This window comes from Eptatretus burgeri, chromosome 1, assembly GCF_056783735.1.
Source record: "Eptatretus burgeri isolate ZD-2024b chromosome 1, Ebu_testis_v1, whole genome shotgun sequence".
Classification (NCBI taxonomy): Eukaryota; Metazoa; Chordata; class Myxini; order Myxiniformes; family Myxinidae; genus Eptatretus; species Eptatretus burgeri.
Genome location: NC_140961.1, coordinates 140519488 through 140529567, shown reverse-complemented (window position 1 = coordinate 140529567; position 10080 = coordinate 140519488). Strand labels below are relative to the sequence as shown.

Below are 10080 nucleotides of genomic sequence, written 5' to 3'. Positions count from 1 at the left end.
CATACATTTTATCTTCTGTTTGGACATGTGACGCATCAGGCTAAAATACCCAAAAGACAAAAGTCTCATGAAGCTGAATTGTGCAACTCTATCTATGAGGAGTTGGATCGGTTGGAGGTGGTGGAAAGGAAAAATGGTGGTCACATTGTACATGTTGCTCATGTCAAAGAAATCTCCAAAAAAAAACACTGTTCAGACTCTATGATCGCATTGTCACTTTACACTCATCAAAACCTTACGGTCAGAATTGTAAATGTGTTATAATTTCATGAGCCACATTTTATTGTTACTTTAATGCACGGATGAAGAACAAATCCATCTCATTGAGATTGTTGTGGATGAACATTTCAATTACCATAAAACAAATATGGGATTCAATCAAATTTTTTATCAATGGTACAGATTCAAAACAGGATTTTTATATATATATATATATATATATATATATATATATATATATATATATATATATATATATATATATATATATATATATATATATATATATATTACGTCAAACAGGTAGTTTCCAATCATTGTGCTAAGAAGTTATTACCGGTGGACGGAGGATATGTTTTTACCCCTGTTTGTCTGTCTGTGAGCAGGATATCTCAAAAAAAATTGTGGATGGATTTAGGTGAAACTTAGTGGACAGGTTGGATGTGTGACAAGGACAAATTCATTCGATTTTGGTGAAGATCCGGATCTGGATACGTCATTTTTACGATCTGGACACGTAAAATACGATCTGGATAGAATTTTAAAAAATCATTCTTCACTATTGAGGGATGGGGGCAAAAACGATATATAGCATAGCATGGTTTTTCAAGACGTTATGGACGAATTCAGATAAACTTGGTGGACAGGTTGAGTGTGTGACAAGTACTAATTGATTCAATTTTGGCAAAGATTCAAATCCGGATCCTGCAACTAGAATTTTTTTAAGTGATTCTTCACCGTTGAGAGATATAGCCAAAAATGATACACCGTATAGCGCGATATCTCAAAAAGTTACGGACGGATTCAGACAAAACTTAGTGGACAGGTTGGGTGTGTGACAAAATTAATTGATTCGTTTGGTGAAGATCCGGATCCGGACATGAGAATTAAAAAATTTTTTAAAGTCATTCTTCACCATTGAGGGATGGGGGCCAAAAAATGATATCCAGTATTGCACGATATCTCAAAAAGTTATGGATGGATTCAGATAAACTTGGTGTGCAGGTTGGGTGTGTGACAAGCACTAATTGATTCGATTTTGGAAAAGATCTGGATCCGGATATGAGAATTGTTACATTTTTAAAAGTCATTCTTCACCATTGAGGAAAGGGGCCAAAAATGATATATAGCATAGCATGGTATTTCAAGACGTTATGGACGAATTCAGATAAACTTGGTGGACAGGTTGAGTGTGTGACAAGTACTAATCGATTCAATTTTGGCAAAGATTCAAATCCGGATCCTGCAACTAGAGTTTTTTTTTTTAAGTGATTCTTCACCGTTGAGAGATATAGCCAAAAATGATACACCGTATAGCACGATATCTCAAAAAGTTACGGACGGATTCAGACAAAACTTAGTGGGCAGTTTGGGTGTGTGTGACAAGGAAGAATTGATTCAATTTTTGCAAAGATTCAAATCCGGATCCTGATCTGAGAATTTTTTTTTAAGCGATTCTTCACCGTTGAGAGATGGGGCCAAAAACGATGTATAACACGATATCTCAAAAAGTTTTGGATGGGGTTATGACAAAACTTGACGAATGACTTGTTTAGGTGACTTGAACAAGCCGATTCGATTTTGGTTCAGATCCTGATGCAGGTTCGGCCTATCGATGGGATACAAAATGTAAACTGTTCGGCCTTGCGGAGCTATGCGCTCTTCCAAATGCTGTTCCAGTTGCAAATGAAACAATCTGCATCAACCCACACTTTATTATTTCACTTCATTTCTAAGCTACAAACTAAAGGAGGATAATGTTGTTACTGAATTTAGAAAACGAAGACTTTGGAAGCAGTTACTTTTCATCCATGACTGTTCCTGCAAAGCAGAACCAACAACGTCATACATATTGTGTGCATAATCAAAAGATGCTTCAATATGGACATGAATGCTTAATCCGAGTAAGGTATATAAATTGATCGCCTGAAAACATTCAGAATCTGCAGAGAAGCCGACTGTCCAATGTTTCTGTGGTTTGCTTTTATAAACCTTTATCTTGAATGTTATCTTCTGAAGTTTTGTTGTTCATGGGACTTTCTGAGGTCTCGATGTGCGCGGCATCTCCGGCAGGTTCTGTGGCATCACATGAATCTTGGGAGCCTGGCAGAGGAAACAAGGGAGTGGAATAGAGGGAGAGCTGTTATAAACAAGTGTAGTTTCAGGATAATTTTTTTTGTGAACATTTTATAAAGATATTATTAGGAGAATTTAACAAAACTAAAAGATTAGCTGATTAATAATTGCTATTGTTTAATTGTTCTGCTGTTTGTCCTGGGCTGAGGCAATTGATTTTTTTTTTTTTAAGTGGACTTCACTGTTTATTTATTTATTGTACACATAGTCGAGGCTCGTGGAAGAGCAAGTACTAGTACGCTGAATGGTTTAGGATGCAACAGGATGAAAGGAACAGCAGAAAGTGGGGGGAAACACTAACGGTAGAGACGAAGGACAAGACAGAGGGAGGTGGACGAACAATGAGTTTGGGGAGGAATTGGGGGCAGGAGAGGATGCTTGGGGTAGACAAGATGGATACAGAAGGGAACTCTTAGGAGGAAAAACTGAAAATTTGTAAGGAGGAGCGACTGGGGTGGGTTAATGAGGGTAGAAAAGATCCTTGCTCTTCGGGTCCTCACCGAACGCAGATGAGAATTTCGGCAGGGGCTGCTTGCAGCCTATGTTGATCTCTGTAAAGCGTTCGATTCAGTGAATCGGGATGTCCTCTGGAGGATTCTTGGTCTTCGTGGGGTGCCACGAAAACTGATCAATCTGATGTATGAACTCCACTCTGGTACTGAGAGTGCTGTGAAGTGTGGTGGTACCATCTCTGACTTATTTCCAGTTGTTACTGGAGTTCGTCAGGGATGTGTACTGGCCCCCACACTTTTCAGCATTTGTATGGACTGGATTCTAGGGAGGATGTCGGAGAGATCGTGCTGCGGTGCATCGTTTGGGAATGTCAAGATCTCTGACCTTGATTTCGCAGATGATGCAGTCATCTTTGTGGAGACTCTGGATATCCTTTTGGGGGCCCTCAAGGTGCTGAATGAGGAGTCGGAGCCGCTGGGATTACGGGTTTCCTGGATGAGAACTAAGATCCAGGCTTTCCATGACACCTTGGATGCTGCTATCTTGTCTGTACCTGTTTGTGATGAGGATGTTGAGGTCACGGAACAATTCACTTACCTTGGCAGTGATATTCATGTCTCTGCTGGCTGTGAGCCACAGATCAACAGACGTCTGGGTCGGGCCTGGAGAGTCATAGATTCACTGGATCATGGGGTGTGTCACTGCCGGTACCTGTGCGTGAGGACGAAAGTCCGAGTCTTCAGGTCCTTGGTGCTTCCAGTCTTGCGCTATGGAAGTGAGACTTGGACTCTGACCAAGGATCTGAGATGGAGCCTTAATTCCTTTGGCACCAGGTCTCTTCGGAGAATCCTTGGCTATCACTGGTTGGACTTTGTGTCCAACGAGCAGTAGCTGAGAGAGACTCAAATGAGATTTGTTACCTGCATCGTCCGTGAGCGTCAGCTGCGGCTGTATGGACATGTCGCTCGTTTTCCTGACACTGATCCGGCTCACCAGATTCTCTCAGCGAGGGAGTCTCATGAGTGGAGGAGGCCAATGGGCCGACCACGTGCCTCGTGGTTGCAGCAGGTTGATAGGCATCTCAAGGAGATGGGGATGGGCCAGACATCTGCCTGGGGGAAGGCCAGACGGAGGCGCCTGGAGTACTGGCGGAAAGTGGACGCAGGAACATGCTGCTCCGGCGCATGCTCCCATACCTGACCTGAAAAGATCATGGTTATGGATTGGGCAAGATCTGAGATGGAGGTGAACAGCTGTCTTGAAGACTTGGAGGGAAGAATGATAGTGAAGAGGATGTGGAAGATGGTTCCACAGGTAGTAAAAAAAAAAGAGGAACAAATGAGTGGAGGTGGTCAGTGATTCTGGATGTAGATAGTTTCACCAGAAAGGGGTTGGTGGTGGACCATGTGAGGCCTGTTAATAAGGAAGCCAATCTAGTATCAGCACCTTGATACATTTGCATTAGAGTATGTCTCATGTACACCATTACTGATGGCTTTCCCACTGATGCAGCACCGCTCATACTTTAAGACAGGAATTGAAAATTGGGCCAGTATACCAGGACATGTTCTACCATGAACACATGTAAAAATTATGTGATTTTAAGCCACGAGATGATCCCAATGTCACATTTCATGAAAAACACCTCACACCTCATGTTACATCAAAAACACCTTAAAACATCTATCTCTCTATCTCTATCTCTCTCTCTCTCTCTCTCTCTCTCTCTCTCTCTCTCTCTCTCTCTCTCTCTCTCTCTCTCTCTCTCTCTCTCTCTCTCTCTCTCTCTCTCTCTCTCTCTCTCTCTCTCTCTCTCTCTCTCTCTCTCTCTCTCTCTGTCTCTCTCTCTCTCTCTCTCTATATATATATATATATCTCCCCCCCCCTCTCTCTCTCTCTCCCCGGCGGGGTCTTTATATTGATGTGCATGAGGCCACCTGTCAATCATTGTCCCCACACTTTTTGAAAAAATGGGGGGATATTGTAATTGGCTCCATCTGTCCGTCCGTCCATCTGTCCGTCCGTCACGCTATCTCCTCCTAAACGGTTTTGCAGAGACATACATCATACTTGGTAGTTATGATCACCACATGGCAAGAATACATGAGAGCAGTATTATTATTATTATTATTATTATTATTATTATTATTATTATTATTTGCCCCACCCCCTGAGGCAGGGTCAAAACGTCTGATAGCAAAAAATGCAATTATGAGCACATTTTAAAACATTATTTAATTTAACTTTGCATATGTAATCAACATTGGGGGATGCATGATTGATGTAACGATTTTTCAGATTTGACCCCTGGTTAGGGAGGTGGGGGGGGGGGACTTCGGGTCACAGAGATCAAAATGAGAACAAAATTTCACTCGAAATTTGATATTGCGTCATTCCTGGTGAAACTTTTTGCCATCTTTCAACATTGCTGAAGGTGGGAAGCGTGGGAATTTGCGATGGCATGTCGTCCACTTCGCTCTAGTTTAACATTTCAAGCCTGTTATGTATCAAACCATCTCTCCCTCCCTCATTTTTAAGGTTTTAACCCCCACCCCCCCCTCCTCCAACTCAAACCCCATTCTCCATTCCCACGGTCACTTAGACCTGCTCCACCCGGTGTGTGGTTAGCGACACTGTCCCACACACCGTCGTGGTGGCAAGAAAACCTCTTTTGCTCTGATGATGATTGCCCAGAGCATCAGATTTTCATTCCTTCCCATGGTGGTCCCAGTTTAGGTCACTCAACGTCCTGTTGATTTTATCCATAGGAAATCTCTCGCAACCTGACAATCTTCCTTTACAGGTTTTAGGTCTAACGACAACATTTTAACTCGTTGCCTTTTTCTTTTCGAATTAATATCTCACCTCAACAGATATAACAACAAATCATTCATTGTGGTATCGGATCACAGACATGCAAGCATTAACATCACACGATACCATACACCACCTCACAGGTACAAGTGAAGAACTTGTTCCGCTTCCATTGTCCCAGGTATCAATTTGCCATTGTTTTCGTTTTCGGGCTCAGCTGTGGGCTTCTCTTCGCTCAGATATTCCAGCCACACGGATTCACAACCTCGAGCTATCTGAATCCAGGATTTTCAAATCCTCTGGCTCAAGTTTCTCTCATTCGTAATATGAAACTAGTTTTCTGAAATTATAATCAATCGCCCCTAATGGGGACAATTATCACTCAATTCAGTCATTCCGGCAATCTCTCTACCTTATAGCCAAAATTGTAATATGTATTTGACAACTTCATTGTTTTCTATTCCAGACCATCCCAATGGATGATTTATCATAATACTCTTGATTTATTTATCACCACCAAACCTCAGACGAAGTCTCAATTACTGCACCACTTGGTTCTTCTAACCACCGTCTCCTCTCCTTGAACGTCCTTTTTTTTTGTTTTGTTTGCCTTAACCACCCTGTTCCTCTACAAGTGTATTCATATTGCGACAATTTGCACTAGTTTTACTCACTCCCCATGGAAAGAACTTTGTTTCTCTCCAGATCTTTTTTTAATCTCCGACACAATTACTGAAGTCATTATTTTTGGGTATGACTTTGTACATACGACGGAATCACCAATCCTGCTGACTTTTCATCTCCTCAATTGTTTAATTCTCAGTGGGTCAAAGCACTTCACTGAAAAAAAAGAAAAGAACCTTCAACACCTGGACCTTCAGGTTCCTTCATCCAGGAGATTTCAGTTAAGCCGGCCGGCTTAGTGCCCTTCCAGTAGTTGAGCCTTTTGCTCACTGGCCACATATATCACCTCGTAATGTTTTTCTGAATATCTTTTCCTCTTCTTGTCAATGCAGATGTCTCTGTCTCCAGTAATCTGAAATCCAAAGCCGACACTTTTGCTATCCTGCGTCCAGTTGACTCAATGCTTGACAACACTGGTATAACTCACTCCGGCTATCCAGTTGCTGATAATATGATGCCCTCGGTTTCTTTCACGATTAGAAATGTACGTCAAACCCTTATGGTGCTGGACATCAACAAACCTAGTGTTCCTGATGGAGGTTCCACTGGAGTTTTGAAGTAGGGTGCCCCATGCAGATCTGGCTCCTGTGCACAAAAAGGGGGAGAGGGGCGGATGGAAGCTACGGTGGACGGAGATTATGTTTTCACCCCGTCTCTGTTTGTCCGTCTGTTTGTGTGCAGGATATCTCAAAATGTTTTGGACGGATTCTGATGAAACTTGGTGGACAGGTTGGGTATGTGACGAGGAAGAATTGAGTTTGATTTTGGTGAAGAACTGGACCTGGATCTGGCCTATGAGTGTGATACAAAACTTAAACTGCTCAGCTTGGTGGAGGTGTGCACTCAAAACCAAGTGCAGTTCTAGTTTCCATTGTAGAATAACCTCATTCATTTATCTACTGTTTATTTGTCCCCTACCGGTTTCACCGGAGGGGATGACAGGTTTGCTCTCCGTCCGTCCCACCTGTGGTTTTTCAGACTTTTTTCCCCATACCCTTTAACATATTCAACTGAAACTTGGTACATGGCTTTACGATGATAAGTTACAGAACAAATTTGAGTTTCAGGGCGTTTTGGCAATTTTTTAGCAGAGCTATGCCCTTTTTGAACTTAGAAAATATCACATTGGAAGGGGACATACTGTTGTCGGGCCGGGTCTTGGTGGCGAGCACGACCGCTAGGGGGAGCAGTAGAGTCGGCTCCACCGAACACACCAGAATTTAGGTCGTACTTTTCAGATAAATCCAAAAGGTCAAGGGTCCCTTATCAGACCGAAGATCGCCAATAGGTCGACCACGTGGAATAGGGTCAATTGCCAATTTAAATATACCTAAATACCCACGCGGTGTTAGCATCGCGCGGTGTCCGTCAGTCAAACCACACACGCAATTTCGATGAAACTTGACCACAACCTTCATCACCCCTGATAGTGAAACTAATGGTCCTATTTTCACCAAACTTTGTAAAACTTCTGAGGGCCAAGGCATCCTGATCCCTTGCAAATCCCATGAAAAAAAAAATGCACATCAAGTAGGTTAATTTAAAGGTCAATGTCATTCCGATTCCGGGATCGCTACTTGTGATTTCCCAAAAAGTATTCACCCGATTTAGATGGAACTTGGCAGGGATGTTCTCTGCATGTTGCTTTCACAAGTTTGTACAAACCAATGACTAATTTACATATTTAATGGATCATCTACACCTGCCAGTGGTTCCCTTGTTCTACCTGGTGAGCACAGGGGCATTGCCCCTATGTTGTTGCTTGTTTTTTTTACTTGCGAGCTCTTTCCTTATTCATTCTGTTTGGGCCATCTCAAGTTGTTCGGTGTTTCGTCTGTTCCTGAACAGTAAACTGACATGGGATTCTGCTTTCAGCATGTCCTGCCCTGGTAAGTTGCTTCCAGCATCGACTGCGTTCTGCTGAAACCCAGTGTGGCAAGGCCTTGTGTTTGCTCTTTTGCAGAACTGATCTTGTCCTTCGCCCTATGTGCTGTCATCTCGTACTCTCTTTTGCCTCACCAACTCTTCATTGAAAGACACTGTGAGATCTTTAACGACCGCCAGCTTATCTCGCAGACGAGGCACCTATCTTGATATCCATCCGAAGGATGGCGCACATTGTGAGGCAACGCCGTGTCTGTATTACTCTGGTGGTTATATACACTAGGAGAGAGTCCTATACTCAACTCAAAATGGCACATTAAAACTTGACCACTGGACTGACTCAAAGTCCAACTTTTGCAAAAAGCTTTAACGTCCACTTTGTAAAACAGCTGGAATGGTACCCTCCATCGGACGATGGAATCCACATCGCAGTAAATTATCTCACCAGGTGGCACCTTTTAGTTCGGCCCCATCCCACAAGATAGTTTGGAAAACAGCAGACTAACATCGAGCCATCCTGACACCAATAATAGTAATAATAACAAGAGTCTGGAATTGTATTCCTGCGTCAATAGTCTCATCCTCCTAAGTTCAGGCTTTCAAATGCACTTGCCATCACTATCCCACACGCTCAACAATGCATATCCAATATCATATCTGTTCTACACACTATGATTCTCGCCCACACGGGTCCTCTTCGGGCCATTGTTACTAGTTTTTGTGTTATTCCTCCTTATGTATGTTCATGCCACCTCCGCATTACCCCCCACCCCCCCCCCCCAATATATTTTACTAGTACATAAACTTACTGCCCTTTGTCGTTTAGACTCCAAATCACAAACATCTTCCTGTGTAGTCCACCGACTCACCTGTACATTTAATTACTCACCACTCTTGGATCCATGTCCTGCCAATTTTGAGATCAAGGCAAGCCTGCTGGCTTTCCTTGAAACACTGGCTAGAGTGCAGGCCTTCTTTTTCTCTCCGTCAGCCATAGGTTGTGCTTACCCGGGAACCTAACTCCGAAAGTGCATCGAGTGCGAGAGGAAACGGTTTATTCCCAGCTTGCGACTTCCCTGTTTTAAGTACCCCCAGGACACAAGGGCATTGCACACCACAAGGGAACTCCTTGGCAAAACAGGTATTTGTCGAGGCAACGGTGTCGGGTGTTTTTAAGGGGCACTTAATCCTGTGTGTGCAAGGTTTTAACAATAATAATAATAATAATAATAATAATAATAATAATAATAATAATCACATTTTACAATGTGTGGTTGGAAATCTTATGATTGTGTACAAGTATTATCAGGAAATCATAAATGCTCCTTGGATCCGGTGTAACCTGACGAATGCAGTTCATCACTTTTACTTCTACAATACATCACACACACACACACACACACACACACACACACACACACACACACACACACACACACACACACACACACACACACACACACACACACACACACACACACACACACACACACACACACACACACACACACACAACCAAGTGAGCTGTTTAAAGTGAGATTCCAGAGTCAAGGTTGTCTTCAAAGATGCTCAACCAACTTGTTTAGTTCAAATCATTATGCCTTTGTTGAGTTGCTATGGTATATGCATGATTTCCATGAGGCTGTGGCAGCTGTATCAGACAAGGATCTGACATTGACTTTGTTCGCAAAACTATTGGGACAGTAAGGAAATATGTTGGGGTATTACCCCTGGCACGTGAAGCAAAAAGCGGGGTAAAGCAATTGGTTCACTTCTATCTGTCTGTCTGTCCGTCCACAAATTTCAGTTTATGATCGAAGAACAGCTTCATTTTGTTTCGTGTGTGTGTGTGTGTGTGTGTGTGTGTGTGTGTGTGTGTGTGTGTGTGTG

General features: G+C 42.7%; 1 long non-coding RNA gene across 1 annotated transcript; it reads right to left on the bottom strand.

Moving 5' to 3' along the window:
* Positions 1 to 504: 504 nt before the first annotated feature.
* Positions 505 to 9253, bottom strand: LOC147035627 (uncharacterized). The gene is made up of 3 exons (XR_015049121.1): positions 9080 to 9253; positions 2212 to 2322; positions 505 to 2040 (listed from the first exon to the last, which is right to left on the bottom strand). It is a non-coding gene; the product is annotated as an uncharacterized LOC147035627 (long non-coding RNA).
* Positions 9254 to 10080: the final 827 nt, after the last annotated feature.